Source organism: Puma concolor, chromosome F2, assembly GCF_028749965.1.
Source record: "Puma concolor isolate L17-30 chromosome F2, mPumCon1.1.hap2, whole genome shotgun sequence".
NCBI classification, from domain to species: Eukaryota; Metazoa; Chordata; class Mammalia; order Carnivora; family Felidae; genus Puma; species Puma concolor.
The window spans coordinates 4,902,015-4,919,232 of record NC_141684.1 but is presented as its reverse complement, the minus strand read 5'-3'; the positions used below and the strand labels follow the sequence as shown (position 1 = coordinate 4,919,232).

At 49.4% G+C, this 17,218-nt stretch overlaps 1 protein-coding gene across 3 annotated transcripts in view; it reads right to left on the bottom strand.

Moving 5' to 3' along the window:
* The window catches only part of FAM135B (family with sequence similarity 135 member B), a 282,778-nt gene extending 281,980 nt beyond the window's left edge, over positions 1-798 (bottom strand). Inside the window, exon 1 of one of the 3 annotated variants that reach the window (XM_086695631.1) lies at positions 506-798. The gene's annotated coding sequence lies outside the window, so the exon portion shown is untranslated. The remainder of the gene's footprint in view (positions 1-505) is intronic. The other 2 variants (XM_086695629.1, XM_086695627.1) reach the window with 2 other exon arrangements.
* Between the last annotated feature and the right edge of the window lie 16,420 nt (positions 799-17,218).

Here is a 17,218-nt window from a genome sequence, read left to right as displayed (position 1 = left end):
TGCCCCCCCCCCCCCCACACACACCCCTGTCCCCAGCCAAGCCACAGGGAGAAGAGGTCTCTGGGTCAGCCCGGATCACAGAGCATCACTACCACTGCCCGCTTCACCCCAACACGGGCTTCTCCCGAACCTGCCCCGGGGGCGGGGGGGGGGGGGGGGTGGAGGGGGGGCGGTTCACGGGCTCAGAGGACCTGCCTGCACCAGGGTCTGGATGTGCTCCCTCAGCCTCCGTGTGGGACTTCCGCGGGGACCCCCTCACTGACCCAGCAGATCTCCCCGCCTGTCACCCCACATCTCCCCTCCTGCCCTCTCAGACCTGCCCAGATGTGCCTGGAGACCAGAGGACGGTCCGACCGAGGGGGAGACCGAAGGAGACAAACCACATTTCGCGGCGGAATCCCTGTTAAGTAACAGAAAGCCATCCAACTAGCGACCACGCTTCCAGAAACGTCACTGCCACCGAGGAGAGAGTTTGCAGCCGCCGACCCCGAGCGCGCTCACCTACCTGTCTCCCGCTGCAGGGCTCCCCTCGGCTCCGGGCCGCGCCGGCTCGCTCCCTGCCGGCTCTCCGCAGCGGCGGTGGGCGCTCCGCGGGGTCCGGGCGGCCGCGAGCTGGGTCTCCGGTGCCCGCGGCGAGGCTGCCTGGAGGAGGAGCGAGCGCTGCTGCCCGCGCCGCCGCCGCGGTGCTGATGCGGTTGCTATGGTTATGGAACTCCGCAGCTGCCCCCTCGCGGCGCAACAGCTGCCCGGCCGCGGCCCTCCGGGCAGCCCCGCGAGCCGGCCCGGGCGGCGAGGCTGGGCACCGGGCCGGGGCCGGCCGCCACCACTGCGGAGGAGGACGCGGCGCGGCTGCGCTGGCGCCCGGCGGCTCGGCTCTCCGCGGCGCCCGCGCTCCCGCCCCGCCCCCGCCCGCTCGCCCCCGACCCCGCGCCCCGCCCCCGCCCGCTCGCCCCCGACCCCGCGCCCCGCCCCGGGCCCGTGCGCGCGAGCCGGCGCCGGGCTCGCCGCCCGCCGGCCTGTGGGGGGCGCCCGCCTCGCCGCCCGCCCCCGCCGCCCGCGGGCCCGAGCATGCTCAGTGAGCGCTCGGGAGGCGCCCTCCCGCGTGGCCGGGCCCTTCCCGGAACCCCCGGGGAGGGGAGGGAGGAGGGGGTCGCCCGTTCCACGGGGAGGAGCGGCCCGGGAGGGGCTAAAGCCCCGAGCGAGCTCTGCCTCCCACCCCCCCCCAGGTCAGCGGGGCCATCGACCCACCGACGAGCCCAGGGGTGCTGCCCACCTGCGCCCTGCTGGCCGTCGGGGGTTCAGACCTCCGTGAGACGTGGCCCCCGGGGCCGGAGGAGGAGGAGGAGTGGCAGGAGGAGGTTTGGACCAGCTGCCATGTACCGAGCACCCCTCGCCAGGTGCTGCACACCCGGAGGCCCCCAGTTCTCGCCCGCCCTGTTAGGAAGGCCTCGTGGCCCTCGCGTTGTACACAGGAGGCACCGGCCCCCGACGGGGGAACAGGGCGCAGTCCCGCAGAGTGGGCTGCGCCGGCTCACGTCCCAGCAGGGACCACAGGTTGTAAACCCAGCAGCCACGGTGACTCGCGGCTCCTCCCGTTGCGGGTTGGAGGGCGGTAATGCCTGCAAGACGGGACAAAATGCCTGCGAGAAGGGACAAGAGGAAGCAGGGCAAAGTGAAGTCTGGGGACGCTCCGTCCAGAAGGAGAGGACCCGAGCGTGCGAAGGCCTGGAGGCAAGCCAGCCAGCACCGGTTTTTATCCACACTAGCGATCCAGGACAGCGGGAGCAGAGCTGGCCAGGGGAGGTTCAGGGCTGCACGTCAGGGGCCTTGAGAGCCAAGTGAGGGGGCTGAAATTCGACCCTAATGACCACAGGGAGCCACTGAAGGAGCTTAAGCAGGAGAAAAGCTGGGTCCCCAATTTGGGAAAGTCACCCTTCGTTGAAGAGTGTGCGGTGAGGGTGAGGTGGGTATCACCGAGAGGGCCCTGCCGCCCTGGCCAGAGGCCAGAGGGCCTTCAGAGGAAGGCTGCCTTCTGTCTGCCTTGCGTGTCCTTCCCGCCGCACCCACCCGAGCCTTGGACAACATATGTGCTCAGTAAACGTTTGCCGAATAGCAAATAAATGAATATTTATTTCTCTCCAAGGAGAATATGGATTCTTTTCTCTCAGGATTTTTTTGCCTTTAAAATGTGATCAAAATAATGTGCCATTTATTTTGCCATAAACATTGCATTGTTATGCAGCCTTATTTTTGAATGTGAGTACAAGTCCCCAGCGTTTCGCTCTGCATTTGCTGGTCCCCAGCAGCGCAGATATGCCTGCAGCACAAGGTTGGCTTGTAGCCTGATGTGTTTCAATTGCCCCAATAAAAGATCTCCAGGATATATTATTATTACACGAAAAAGCAAAGTGTGGAACAGTGTTTGGAATAAGAAAACTCTTGGGAAAGAAGCGGTGGGGGGGGGGGGGGAGACACAAATGCATATTTGAATTTGCTTGTTTGGGCATAAAAATACGTCAGAAGGGGGGGCCTGGGTGGCTCAGTCGGTTAAGTGTCCGACTTCGGCTCAGGTCATGATCTCGTGGTTCACGAGTTCGAGCCCCACGTGGGGCTCTGTGCTGACAGCTCGGAGCCTGGAGCCTGCTTCCGATTCTGTGTCTCCCTCTCTCTGACCCTCCCCCCATTCATGCTCTGTCTCTCTCAAAAATAAATAAACGTTAAAAAAAAATACGTCAGAAGGTTATGTAAGAAACGTGTAAAGTAGACCTTATTAGCTGTGGGGCTGGGGTGGGTGGAGAACCCCGCGGACAAAGTCTGGGTGAGAGAAAGACTTTCAATTGCGCTTTTATGAAACTTAAATTTTTGAACCAAAAATAAATTACACACATGCATGATGTGTTACCATCTGTATCTAGAAGCTTAATGAACCTGGAGAGGACTTCAGATGCAGTGTGCAACATGTCCCAAACGGACGTGGCCCCAGGCCCACTCCTCCCACTGCCCCAATTCCTATTGGGCACAATAGTATGATGACTTATTACCATTACGCCTGGCTCTTCAGTCCTGCTATGCTCATGGACTGGAGGTGAGGAGAGAGGAGGGCACAGAGACAGGATATGAGGTCTCCGGAAGCCCACGGTCACCAGTGCCAGGACTAGGGCGCTGTAAGGATGTTAGCTATATGTCAGGCCCCAGGGTCTTCCCCACGATGACAGTGATGGTGGCCATGGGCCATGGTGGCCAACATGACACCCATCAATTGTCTAGCTGGAGTGATGCCCTCTGGACCCAGAGAGTCCCTCACCAGTGCCCCCCTCATGGACAAGCTCCGTGCAATGCCTCACTCCAAACTGGTACAATCTCAGACCCACAGTGTGAGGCTCTCGGCAACTAGGAGGCCACTGGAGGTTTGGAAGGGAAATCCCCATGGCGAGCCCAGGAAATAGCCCTCCACTGCCGTCCCCCTCCCTCTCAGGGAACGACCCACCAGCCAGAAACGAGCCAGAAACTCAACGTCATCCTGGGCTCCCTGGTCCCCTGTCTCATTCTCTCTACCCACCTCATCTCCCACACACCTAATTAAATACCAACTTCTGTCAATTCCGCCACGTAAATAGCTCTCAGAGTCATCTATAACAGGACTCTGGGACAGTTTTGTGTTTGTTTTTTTTTTTTAATCTTCTTCAACAGGACTCTGTGAGTGATGGTGTCTAAGGAAATGGGTAGAATCTTAGTCTTATGTTCTGAGATGAGCAGCGGCAGATCGGACTCGAGGACAGGGATTCTGGGACAGACGCAGTGCCTGATGTAAGCCCAGGCTTCCGGTGCAGCCGGAAGGTGACACCCCATTTGAAAGAGCTGAGCATTGAGACAGACAGCTAAGAAGCATGGGATCCTCCTGGCCGAGTTTGATTCTATAGGATTGAGCTTGCTCTCCCTCACAGGGGCTGGAGCCCATTCAGGATGAGTAAAGAATCACAGCAGAAGGACCAGCATTTTCTCACACTGTCTTAGAAGACAGGTTTTCAATGGTGACATCCTGTGGTAACAAGAAGCAACTGTCACGAAATACTCATCAGACTCAGGGAGCGCCACAGGACGGGAGTATGTTGGAGTAACCTCCCACGGGGACTGTGTAAGCCCCCACTGTTTTACAACAACTTGAGAGGAGAGAGATCCCCAAGAGAGGGAAACTTCGCTTCCTGCCAGTAGAACACAGACGGGGGCAGCTTGCCTGGCCTTGAAGTCTGGCTTTGCTATTCCCTTGCTATGTACCCTTTACAATACAGCTTAAGCTAATTGTATCTCAAGGTCCCCTTCCGGAAAACAAGGATGATAACACAATACATGTCACAGATTTACTATGAAGATTAAATGGATTAAAACCTAACCCCGGACCTCTTGTGGAGTAGGGGCTATGTATGCATATCCCTGAGCTGTTATTTTTTAAATGTTGGAACAAGATGATGAAATAGAGGAGGTGCTTGAGATGCTGGATTATCCATCACACTTTCTGTCCACCCCTGTGCCACCACCTTGGCCTGGGACCACCCAATTTCTTATCTGAAATACCACAGTTATTTCCCAACTGATCCCCCTAATTCCGATGTCCCCAGGAACCCGTCTGCCACACACATCCTACTGATGTTTTTTTTTCTTTTTAGAGTAAGAGAGAGAGCAAGCTTGAGTGGGGGGGAGACAGAATCTTTTTGTTTTTATTTTTTTAAACATTTATTTGGTTTTGAGAGAGAGGGAGAGAGACAGAGTGTGAGAGGGGGAGGGGCAGAGAGAGAGAGAGAGAGAGAGAGAGAGAGAGACACAGAATCCGAAGAGCGGTCAGCACAGAGCCCGAACCCACCAACTGTGAGATCATAACCTGAGCCAAAGTCAGATGCTCAACCAACTGAGCCACCCAAGCGCCCCTAGAGAGAGAATCTTAAGCTGACTCCATGGTCAGCGTGGAGCCCGACACAGGGCTCAATCCCACGACCCTAGGATCCTGACCTCAACAGAAATCAAGAGTTGGGCGCTCAACGGCCTGAGCCACCCAGGAACCCCCATCCTATTGATCTTTTAAAAATTAACTTTGTGGGTGTCCCACTGGCTCAGTCAGAAGAGCATATGACTCTTGATCTCAGGGTTGTGAGTTCAAGCCCCACGTTGGGTGTAGAGATGACTTAAATAAATGAATAAATTTTAAAAAAAGGTAACTCTGGTGCTATCACTGACTCTGAAGACTGTTGAGGAGTGACTCCAGACTTTCAGAATAAGCTCTAAGCTTCGTGGCCTACCATTCCTAGGCAGCTGACATCTGATTCCTGCTCTGTTTGGTCCAGCAATACGAAACCACCTGTACTTTCCAGAAAGCCCCAGGCTGTCTGGCACATCCGCGAATTCCTGCTCATGCTTCAAACCTGTGTCTACGTATTCCTCCCTTCATGGAACCTTCCCAGATCTACCTTAACATTCATACCTCCTCCACTGAGCCTCTGACGCACACTTGGATAATGCCCTCAGAGCCTCGTCGTATAATTACTTATATAAAAATGTATTTCCCACGCTAGACTGAGGACTCTGAAGGAAATTTACAGAAGAGCCTGAGTCTTTTTATCTTTCTTTACCCAACCCCTGTCATACTGTCTGGAATATATAGATGGTGCTCACTACACTTTAAAACTTCACTTGAATAGATTTTGATGTGATTTTCCTCTCATGTAGTTGTCTTGCCCTGCCCACCAAAAAGCAGAAGTTTGCTTTAACCATCTTTGCACTTGTGACAGGCACTTGGTTACCGCGTTCAATTTGACCAACTGAGGTCAGTTTGGTTGGCACGGGGGTGAGCAGGGGCGTCGGGGGGAGGCTGACTCTGTTACACCTTTGGGATAGGTCTTGGAGGGAGATACCTTAGCAGCACATGAGCACATCAGCCCAGGCCTTCACATTTTTGTTTCATCACATTCTGCTCTTGTTGCTTTATTTGCAGCTCGTGCGACGGTGAGAGCAGCAGACGCACAACTGAGATCCTATAGCTCCTTCACACTTCATAGAGTGGCTCATTTCATCTTTACATCAACCCAGCGAGAGCCCTCTTGGGAGGAGACGGAGGCCAGGTGGCAGACCTTGACTAAAAGACACAGCTATAAGGGGCCAAGCCTAGATGTGAACGGTCAGTCCCTGTTCTTGGCCACTAGGAAATACTACTGTTCAGTAACATGGCTTCTGTTATCTGTGGGGCTTATATTTTCACATCATATAGGGATCTCACTATCATCATCTAATACGATGTTTCTCAGCCTCGGCTTTATTGACATTTGGGACCAGATGATTCGTCATAAGGGCTTCCCTATGCTTTGTAGAATGTTCAACAGCATCCCTGTCCCTTCCCACTAAATGCCAGATGGGCAGGTGGCAGGTTGGATAACAGGGGGACTTACTTGCAAGGCTTGTCTTGGCCAAAAGACCAGGGGATCTCTGTCCCCAGCCATCAGGATCTTCAGAGTTTATAGAGAAGCTCTAAGAGGGTCATTCACTACGTCTTCCAAGGTTGGCAACACCACATTGTTTCTCAAGGCCTTGAAAACGGCTTCCCGGTAGAAACAGGGTAGAAGATACATTCTCAGCACAGGGGAGGGGGACAGGCCTCCGACTGCCTGGGGCCAGCTCTCGGGTCAACCTGGGGTCACCTCCTCCCCATGACCTCCTCCAGCCTACTCTGAGGACTTGTAAGGAACGTCTGTATAATGAGTGGCTGATGCAGTTCTGGGTGCAGGATTTATGTTTACTTATCACACTTAATGAGGCTCATTACTTTACTGCTGAGAAAAGCTAGAATCACTACCGAGAAAAGAAGTTAGTTGGTAACAAATAAATCATTTGTGTTTCTAGAACATCGGCAACTTTGAAAAAAAGGGGGGGGGATCATTGAGTGGAGAGTGAGCTTAACGACACCCTTACTAAGTTGGACAATAATGATACCACTCTTTGTCGCAAGAAAGGATATCCCTACATATATAAAATTAATCTCCATCATTTTAAGTTGGTGAGCCATTAAATTAAATGACTACACTAGTACTTTGGGGACAAATTCTCCCTTTTATAAAGGACACAGCCTTGGGAGTTGGCCAGGGTGTTCTCACTTGTCTCAGTCGAAGAGTTTGGGACTTCAGTATCGCTCGTGTCTGCAGAAACTCCAGGCCCCGTTCCAGCAAGACCTTCCCTTGGCGAATGATAAAGGAGAAGAATTTATCTTGAGCACATTCTATCCCTTTTTCTCAGAGACTCATTTCCTCCTCTGTGTAATAGGATGTGAACGCTGCCCCTGTGGGATCTTCTAAGACATTCAGTAACCAGTGTGCGCACGTGCCCAGCACAGACCCGGCCCCTCCCGGGCACCCAGTACACCTTAGACCCATTCCTGCCAGACTCCTACAGTCTTCTGTTGGCTCCTTAGACACGAGTGACTGGTGGCTCGCCTTCCTTCTCATTTCTGTTAGGGGGTGTTTAAAAAAGGCTCAGTGACCATGTGATAACCTGCTTAGAATAATATAGTCAGGGAGCCACAAACCTTGCTTCTGACACCGACTCTGCAAGTAGGTAGCTCTGTGACCTTGGGAAAACCACTCTGACTCTCTGAGCCTCAGTCTTCTCCTCTCCGTAATGGACAAGATTTCCAAGAAAACCACAAAGACGCCCTCTGATGTGGGCAGTTCATGGGCCACCAGACCTGCATCCAATCCCCTCCTTGCCTTTGCTGCCTTGATGAAAAAGGGCAAGTTCAACATGAAACTCAGCTCGATATATGACTCTTATGTGATCCCAGTGTTTTCTCCCTCGATTGAGTGTAGTTCTTATTTGTTTTAAGGGTTTTTTTTTTCATATTAAGCAGATAAAAATATATACATATAGGGGCGCCTGGGTGGCGCAGTCGGTTAAGCGTCCGACTTCAGCCAGGTCACGATCTCGCGGTCCGTGAGTTCGAGCCCCGCGTCGGGCTCTGGGCTGATGGCTCGGAGCCTGGAGCCTGTTTCCGATTCTGTGTCTCCCTCTCTCACTGCCCCTCCCCTGTTCATGCTCTGTCTCTCTCTGTCCCAAAAAAAATAAATAAAAACGTTGAAAAAAAAATTAAAAAAAAAAATATATATACATATATATAGATTATGCATGTACATAAGGTGGGAACACACATGTTCATTAAAAAATAATAATTTGACGTGGGTGTAGCCAATCCAGTTAAGGAAAAGAACATTGCTCATACCGTTTGTCCTTTCCTGACCCCAATCCCAATCCCGTGCCCTTGCTTTCCCCCACCAGATGTTGTTCTGAATTCTGTGTAGTAAGTCCCATGCTTTCTCTACATGTTACTACCTATATAGCTCTTAAAGGGCATGGTGTAGTTATTTTCGTTACAGGAATGAAGTTACACGTATTCTGAGACCTGTTTTTCCTCCTTCACAGGCTTCTGAGAGTCAATCATATTGGCCCAGGTAGCTGAATTCATATGTCCTCGTTGCTACGTAAGACTTTCTTTAAGGACAGGTTTCCACTAAGGGATGAAGACATTCTACTGCTGAGGGACACTTGGGTCATTTCCCCTGTGCATGTGTGTGTGCACTCTTTCCAATAAGGATGTTATGAATATTCAGATAAACAGGAATATTCACGAACATTCAGGTGCATCTCCTGGTATATCCCTGCCAGTTTTTCTCTATATTTAAGACAGTTGCTGAGTTACAGAGTCCAATTAACTGAGTCGTAGCACCTTGTTTTCCAAAGTGAGCACATCATTTTATGCTTATATCAGCAGGGAACACTCATTCCCACGGCGGCCCATCTTTTCAACACCTGGTAAGGTCAGGCTGTGATTTTGCCAATCGGATGGATCTGGAAATGGCATCTCCTTCAGAACTGGGTTTAATTTGCGCATTTCTGATGACTGATGATGTTCAGATCTTTATACATGCTTACTGACCATTTATCTAAAATACTTGTTATTTTGGGGTGCCCATGTGGCTCAGTTAAGCCTCTGACTCTTGATTTCAGCTCAGGTCATGACCTCACGGTTTGTGAGTTGAGCCCCACATTGGACTCTGTGCTGACAGCATGGAGCCTGCTTGGGAATTCTCTCTCCTTCTCTCTCTGCTCCTCTGCAGGTCTCTCATTTGTGCTCTCTCTCTATCTCTCTCTCTCCCTGTCTCAAAAATAAGCATTAAAACAAATTTTAATTAAAAAATAAATTAATTAAATGCTTGTAATTTGCTGATTATTATTATTGGATCATTTATCTTTTTCTTAACGGGTTTGTAGGAATTCTTATGACATCAGCAGCTCTCAAAACCTGTGGTTCTTGCCTATCTATCCACATTCCATAGTGTTACTCATGCCCAATTTACCCTTTTTTCTTTATCTTTGCTCTTTTTTGACCCTCTCTGGGCACACTCTTCACTCTTGAGGCCATTAAAACCCTCTGCTATACTATTAATTCTTAAATGGTACGTCTTTGGTTTTTACATTTAAGCTTTCCATCCACTTACCTAGCACTGTTCCTCATCTAGCCCCTGTCCCCACCCTACCCCCATAGTAATCTGCCAGGCCAACTCCGTGGTGCATGAACTTGCATCTGCAGGGGGATTGGCTCTGGGCAGTCCACATACGCCATTAATATAGTTTTCTTTCCCTCTTAACAAGACTATGAAGCCCTTTATAATACTGCAGTTTTGCACTGAACTTTTGATCTAGTAGGAACGTTGGGCGCCTGATTCTTCTTCAGGAATGTAGCAACTATTCATGACAACACAGACTGTAGGGGTCTGGAAGAAATGGGACCAAAATTTCTTTCTTCATTTAAAGTTTAGGTGTTGTTAAGTTTCATAATGAGGCCATTTAGTTTTTTTTTATTGGAATTGCATTAAATCCACAGAGCAATTTGGAGTAACTGACGTATTTATGAAAACAACTATACATTTATGTTAGTCTTCTATTGCAATAAAACTTTATAATTTCTTATTAAGTCACTTGAATATTTTGTTAGATTTAGACCTAGGTACATTTGTGTGTCTGTTACTAATTTATCTACTTTTTTTAAATTTTTCTTTTAGAGAAAGCGAGAGAGAGCAGGGGAAGGATGGAGAGTGAGAGAGAGAGAATCTTAAGCAAGGTCCATGTCTAGCACAGAGCCCAAGGCAGGACTCGATCCTACAACTCTGGGATCATAACCTGAGCTGAAATCAAGAATTGGATGCTCAAATGACTAAGACACTCAGGTGCCCCTCTCTGTTTCTGAGTTAAATTTATCCCTTTAAAAACCCCATTTTCTCACTATCAGTAGACAGAAATGCAATTGACTGTAGTCTTGTTTTTTATTGGCCAGATATCTCTATTCTCTTACTAATTCTAATAATTTGTCTATATATTCTTTTAGTTTCTTATGTCAAAAGTCGTGTAGGGGTGCCTGGGTGGTTCAGTCAGTTAAACATCAGACTTCGACTCAGGTCATGATCTCACAGTTTGAGTTTGAGCCCCGCATCGGGTTCTGTGCTGACAGCTCAGAGCCTGGAGTTGCCTTCAGATTCTGTGTCTCCCTCTCTCTGCCCCTCCCCTGCTAGTGCTCTTCCTCTCTCTCTCTCTATCTCTCTCTGTCAAATAAATAAACATTAAAAAAAATATTTTTAAAAGAAAGTCATGTAATCTGTGAATAATTATAGTTATGATTCTTCCTTTTCCTGTTTTTTTTAAATTTTTTTTAACGTTTATTTATTTTTGAGACAGAGAGAGACAGTGCATGAATGGGGGAGGGGCAGAGAGAGCGGGAGACACAGAATCTGAAGCAGGCTCCAGGCTCTGAGCCATCAGCCCAGAGCCTGACGCGGGGCTCGAATTCACGGACCGCAAGATCGTGACCTGAGCTGAAGTAGGACGCTTAACCGACAGAGCCACCCAGGCGCCCCCTTTTCCTGTTTTATACAGTTATTCCTCTTTCCTGGCAAGGCTCTCCTGCAGAACATAGGCCACAGGAATGACTGTGAGAAGTCTTGCCTTAACCTTTTTTTAAAGAGACTGCTTTTGAACAATTCAGTATTGCATACTTCCTTCCATTATTTTAAGTGTAACTCATAAGTTACCGGTTTACTGGAGTTTTCTTCTACTCTTGTATTATTCAAGTTTAAAAATAACAAATGGTAATTGAAATGTTAGGAAATATTCTTTTCTCTGTTAAGATAAAGATGTGATTTTTCTTTTCACTTCTGTTAATAGAGTAGGTTGCCTTAATGTGCTCCATAATATTGATGTAAATTTGCATTCCTGGAATAAACCCCAATAGGTCACAATGTACCATCTGTTTGCATATACTGTCCTCTTCAGACAGCCAATGTTTTACTTAAATTGTCTCATTGTGCTCATTAATAAGATTTCAATAAGATTTTCCTTTATTTGGCTGTAGACCTTGTTTGGCTGTAGAATCAAGGTTATATGACCGTTTTAAAGTCAATTGTGCCACGGAATATTATTCCGCCATTAAAAGAAATGAAATCTTGCTGTTTGCAACCACATGGATGGAGCTGGGGTCTAATGCTAAGTAAAAAAAGTCAGTCAGAGAAAGACAAGTACCATATGCTCTCACTCATATGTGGAATTTAAGAAATAAAACAAATGAGCAAGTAGAAAAAAAAAGAAAAAGAGAGAAAGACAAGCCAAAAAGCAGACTCTAAATTATAGAAAACAAACAGGGTCACCAGGGGGAAGGGAGTTGGGAAGATAAGGGAAACAGGTAATGGGGATTGGAGAGTATACTTATGATGAAAGAATATAAAAATAAAAAGGGAACCTCATAAACAAATAAAGTAAGGTGTAGCCTCTCCCATCTTTACTTCCTTGAAATACTTTATATAATATGAACCGTAGTCTGTTTCTTGAACATTTAACTGGACTGTAAAATCATTGGGGGAAGAGTGTTCATTGGGAAATGAAAGCATAGAATCACTAGCAGAGCCCCAAGGACGGAGGAGGGATTGTTTTCAAGATTGAGGCTGTCTATAAACTGAGAGGAAGGAACCGTAAAGGGGGGACTGTAGAGACAGGAGAGAAGGGGAGGGAAGGAGAGGAGGTCCCCGCAGGGGCCAGAGGAGGAGGTTCCACTGCCTGGTGGGGGCTAGACGGACCCGTGGCGACAGGTCTGTTCTTCAGAGGCAGGATGGAAATACAAGACAGTGGCATGTCTTGAAAGATGATGGAGAGCTGAAGCAGAAGAAACTGTTTCCTGATGGGCTGTCTCTTCTTTGGGAAGTAGAAAGCAGGCTCGCCTGCCCGGAGAGGAAGGGTTGGAATTAAGGCTTGAGGAAAACAGAAAACGTGGATCTGAGGAGGAGAAGGAAAATAGGGCTGGTTTGATGTGCTGGAATAGAAGCAGGTCACTGGACTGCGCTTGGGTTCCAAGGGAAGGTAGCAGGAACGGAGAAGCTCAGGGGTCTACGAAGTAGGGTGATTGCCTGATGGTGGATGAAGAGATAGGTCATGACAGACTGGAAGGGAGTGACAGAGCTCGGAACTAGAGAGATCTGTGAAGCTCAAGTACAAATATTTGTAGGAAAGGGAGGGAGGGAGGGAGCTGAAAACACACCCGTGACCAGAAAGAACAGGTGTGGGGGTGTGTGGGGCTGGGTCAAGGTTAGGCTCAGTCCTGGTGACATCACGGGCAAGGACACGAGGAGACCCGGAGGTGAGAGGCTCTAACCTTCCGTCCCACGTGGTGTTACGCACATTATGCAATTTAATCCTCACCTCAGGACGATGACACAGGTCCCAACATTCTCCCCAATTTACAGATGAATCGCTGATGCTTGGATAGGTGGAACGCCACGTTCAGCAAGGACGTTCCTCGGGCGGGATTTCAATCTAGGTCTTTCTGATCCCAAAGTCTTTACATGTCATCAGTACCCAGCACTGCCAGGGAGACCGCGAAGTTGAGGAGTCACTCCCAGGACATGGAATCCACCCCCTACCCCAGGACTTTGGGGGAGAGAGAGCTTGGAGCCAGCACGTGCCACAGGGAGAAGAGGGGCGTGGGAAACACAGATGCTGCAGATTCAAGAATTCCTGGGGCTGTGTCTTCTCATGGGTCCATGTAAGGTGGATTCTTTGAAAATGGGCGTTCCTGCAGGTTTGTGGTATATATGGACACTGTAACACTTGCAGTCACAGAGGTCATCTCATCTGGCACATTTGCATGTGCACGTGGGGAGCCTTCCTTCTTTGTCCCTCGTCTCCATCCCTCCAAAAAACAGGCCTTCTGCTCCCGATTCTTGATATATTTATCCAATATTGGCAAAACCTGAGTGAGGGATTTTATCGTTAGCATCCTTTTTGATCCCCATGGCTACCTGTGAGTTAGATACCATCATCCCCAGCTTACACGAAGCAAAACTTAAGCACAGAGATGAAGAGATCTGGTGAGGAACAAATATCCCAGGCAACTGCCATGACCTTCTTGATGTTCTCCCCAAAGCCTCCTGGAAGACACAAGTTCTGTTACCCTGTGGGCACAGAAGTGGTGCTCCTTGATTCAAGCCTCATCACCAGTAAATGCTGGAGCTGGGACCCCAGTTTTGCTCTCCTGTGACCTTTGCCTGAGGGTGATTCCTCCAGAACCAGTGACAAAGGACCAATCTCCAGGCTTGAATGTCAGGCCAACCCTGCTCTTTTCATCAGTTTGGCTCAGGGCTCCCTGAAGACTTTGCTAAGCTCCACATTCTCCAGGGCTCCCCGTGTCCTGAACCACCTTGTCTGTAAGGAAGAGCTCGGGGAATACCACAGGGGCCAGCAGAAGTCAGGGCCCAGGTCAGGGGTATGAGTGTCTGGGCCCCTCACCCCAGATGTTGACCGGCTAGCTCAGGCCTGGCATTGGACTGCCTGGGGTTGAGTTCCTGTTCAGTGTGCTCTTAAGTAGGCTCTGAGCCCCTCTATACCTTCACATCTTCATTTTCCAACGTTCATAGAGATATTCCTACTGTACAGGGTTATCATGGTATGTGTTCCTCACACGTAAGCATGCTACCATTGCCACTTATAATAATAATGGTAATCATCGTTATTGTTACTTAAACAGATGTAAAAAGTGAGGCCAAGAGAAATCAAGAGAATTTCCAAGTCCCCCCACTGAGCCAGAAGCCACAATTCTGTTTTTGGGGGTTTTGTTTTGTTTTGTTTTGTTTTGTTTTGTTTTTTGTTGTTGTTGCTTACCTCAGCATTCTTCTTTCTTTATAAGGATGATTTGGGGCAATATTGGTAAAGTGTGGTTCCAGTCGGCTCAGGCCGCCATAAGGCTGGGACCACAGACTGGGAACTTCAACAACAGAAGTGTATTCTCTCAGTTCTGGAGCCCAGAAGTCCTGGATCGAGGCATCAGCAAGATTGGTTCTTCTGACAGCCGTGAAGGCAGGACCTTCAGAAGTCTCTGCTTGGCTTATAGATGGCGTCTTCCCCCTGCACCTTCACACTGCCTTCCCTCCTTATGTGGGGGTGTCCAAATCTCCTCTTGTAAGAATACCAGCCATGTTGGAGTAGGGCCCATGCTAGTGATCTCATTTGAACTTAATTCCCTCTTCAAAGACATAATCTCCAAATACAGTCACATCCCAAAGCGGTTGGGGTTAGAGCTCCTGCATATGGGTTTTGGAGGGACACAGGTCAACCCATACTCAATGCCTGCTACAGATTCTGACACAGAGAGGATGCTCAGAAAATATTAACTCTTGCTGTCACAGCACAGTTACAACTGTGCCTTATGTCTGCAGTTCGATGAAATCCCCATATTGAAAATGTCTAACATCCACAGCAGAAGCCCCTCAAACTCAGCCCTTTGCACGTGCCCCAGAGAGGAGGTCAGACAGTTCCAGGAGCAGACTGTGCCCACAGGAACCTTCTGGGGAAAGAGAACCCATGTGCCTTCTCCGCATAGAGTTGCTTTGGCTCAAGCCATGAGCACTGAGTGAATTACACATGGGTGTAGGGGCACATGCAGCCAGAGATGGGCCCGTGGGCACTGACCCCCTCTGTCTGTGAGGTGGGGTGGGCCTCTAGCCTATGATACAAGGAATACAGTTGGGTGTCCAGGAATTCTGTCTTTGAAAGGGATGAACAAAGGAGATTTGAGTTTGATTTCTACACCCTTTCCATGTGAAGAACAAAGACTCTTAAACACCTTTCTTTAGGTATCCATTCTTGAGTTTATAATGCACAATCCTTAGACACAGGATTCTTTTAATCCTCTCGGCCAGTTTCCAAGATCTTTCCCCACCCCGTTCTTCCCAAGGCCAACCATACTTCCTTCCCACAGAACGCCCTCCTTATCTATAAGGCAGGTGGGGAGGATAGAATTACATGTCTCTCGTCCCGTCCTTCAGGTAATGGACTCAGTGCTGTCCAGGACCTGAGCATCTCTGGTCCCCTTCCAGGACCAGTGACTTTGTGACACTGGGCGTCCTGTGAACGAGGATCGCATGGAATATACATTCAGGTCTTCCCTGGCTCTGAAGATCTGTGATGCGATATACGGAGCCTACCTCGGGGGTGCATGCACCCCTGGCCGTCCCTTCTCCCCTCACACTACAGCAGACCCAGAGCCTCAGAAGGCAGCTCACATCTCTGCCACTGCAGGAAGAGAGGCCGGGAATGATGGATGGAGACGGATTTGACAGGTTGATTTCCGTGAGCGTGTGGGTGGGAGTAGGTTTCAGCCTAAAGAATGCAGGAGGAAATACCATGTCCACGTGTTTGTTTCTTCCTGTACCAGACAGAGGGTGCGCTACGGCCCCTGCACCATGGTTGGCTCTGGGAGCACGGGAGCCCTCAGCAACCTGCAGGGCTCACCAGTCCGTGAACAGATCACGGAAGACGATGGGAAGCCCACCGAGGGCAGCTCACTCAGTGTGGGGACAACTGAAGAGGCTTCCGAAGAAGGGCTTTGGACACGTCTTGGCCATGGGACCCCTGATGAGCCCATCACTCAGCACAGCTGGGAGAACCAGGGAGTTAAGAAAGCACTCCAAGAACTGTGAATCACATTACAAATGCTAATTATTATTGGGAGGGAGCGTGCTCTCAGGCAGGATAAAGCTCAAAGTACCTAGCAGGATGGAACCCTGGCAGCTGGAACCCTGGCTCGCGGGATGCCACCTCTGGGAGGCAGCCGGTGCTCCAGACACACAGCTCGAGCTTTCTCAAACCACCTACATCTTGTCATGCGTGGGTGCCTCGGCTCCCCTCCTGCCTGCTGTTTGGCAGGTAACTGCTTATTTATCAGAATTAGACTGCCATGACATCCCCCGCACACATGCGTGTACACACACACACACACACACACCTGGGCACACACAGACCTAGACGAGGCACTGGCAGCTGTTCTCTGCTGGGCAAATCGTTTGATCTCAAGATAAATCAGAAAAGACCAAATGCATGAAACAACCTTCAGCCTCCTTCTCAAGACGCCCCCTGATTCTGATAACCCAGTGGGTGTGAAAGAGCTGAGGTCCGTTCCTGATCCAACCTGCACATCCTCAGAGTGGAGCGCAGAGCAGTGGGCTTGGAGATAGCCTTTGTCCTGCCATGCCAGGGCGACCACCCTTGCATTTTCTGCAGTGACACAGACTTGCTGAGAATGATTTTCCTGTGCCGCAGAGACGACACCGGTTGAATACAATAAAAGGTGGCAAGCCATTAATCAGCTATCAATGGGTGCTTTCAATGTATTTAAGAATAAAGGAACATGTTCTGTTAAATGGGAAATCAATTTTATAAGAGATTTATGGTGTGATTCCTTTTTTTAAAATATAAAACAAATAGATAAAAAATAGCACCCTGAAAGTATACAAAACCGAGATGGGTTCTGGGAGTTGGGAGTGCAGATGCTTTTAATTCTCTCCACTGTTGCCGCATTTTCTAAATATCATATCGAAACCGTTCTTTAGGTCACCAGGCAAAAATAAGTGTGGTTTAATATATTTTTTATATCACCTTGATCCTATAGGGGCCAAGAGGAGGCCACCCCAATACGGTGCACTTTGCCATGAAGATGATTTGTAGTTAAAAGGCAATCAAGGGGGGAGCATCTGGGTAGCTCAGTAGCTTAAGCGTCCAACTTTGGCTCAGGTCATGATCTCGCCATTTGTGAGTTGGAGCCCCGCGTCGGGCTCTGTGCTGATGGCTCAGAGCCTGGAGCCTGCTTCTG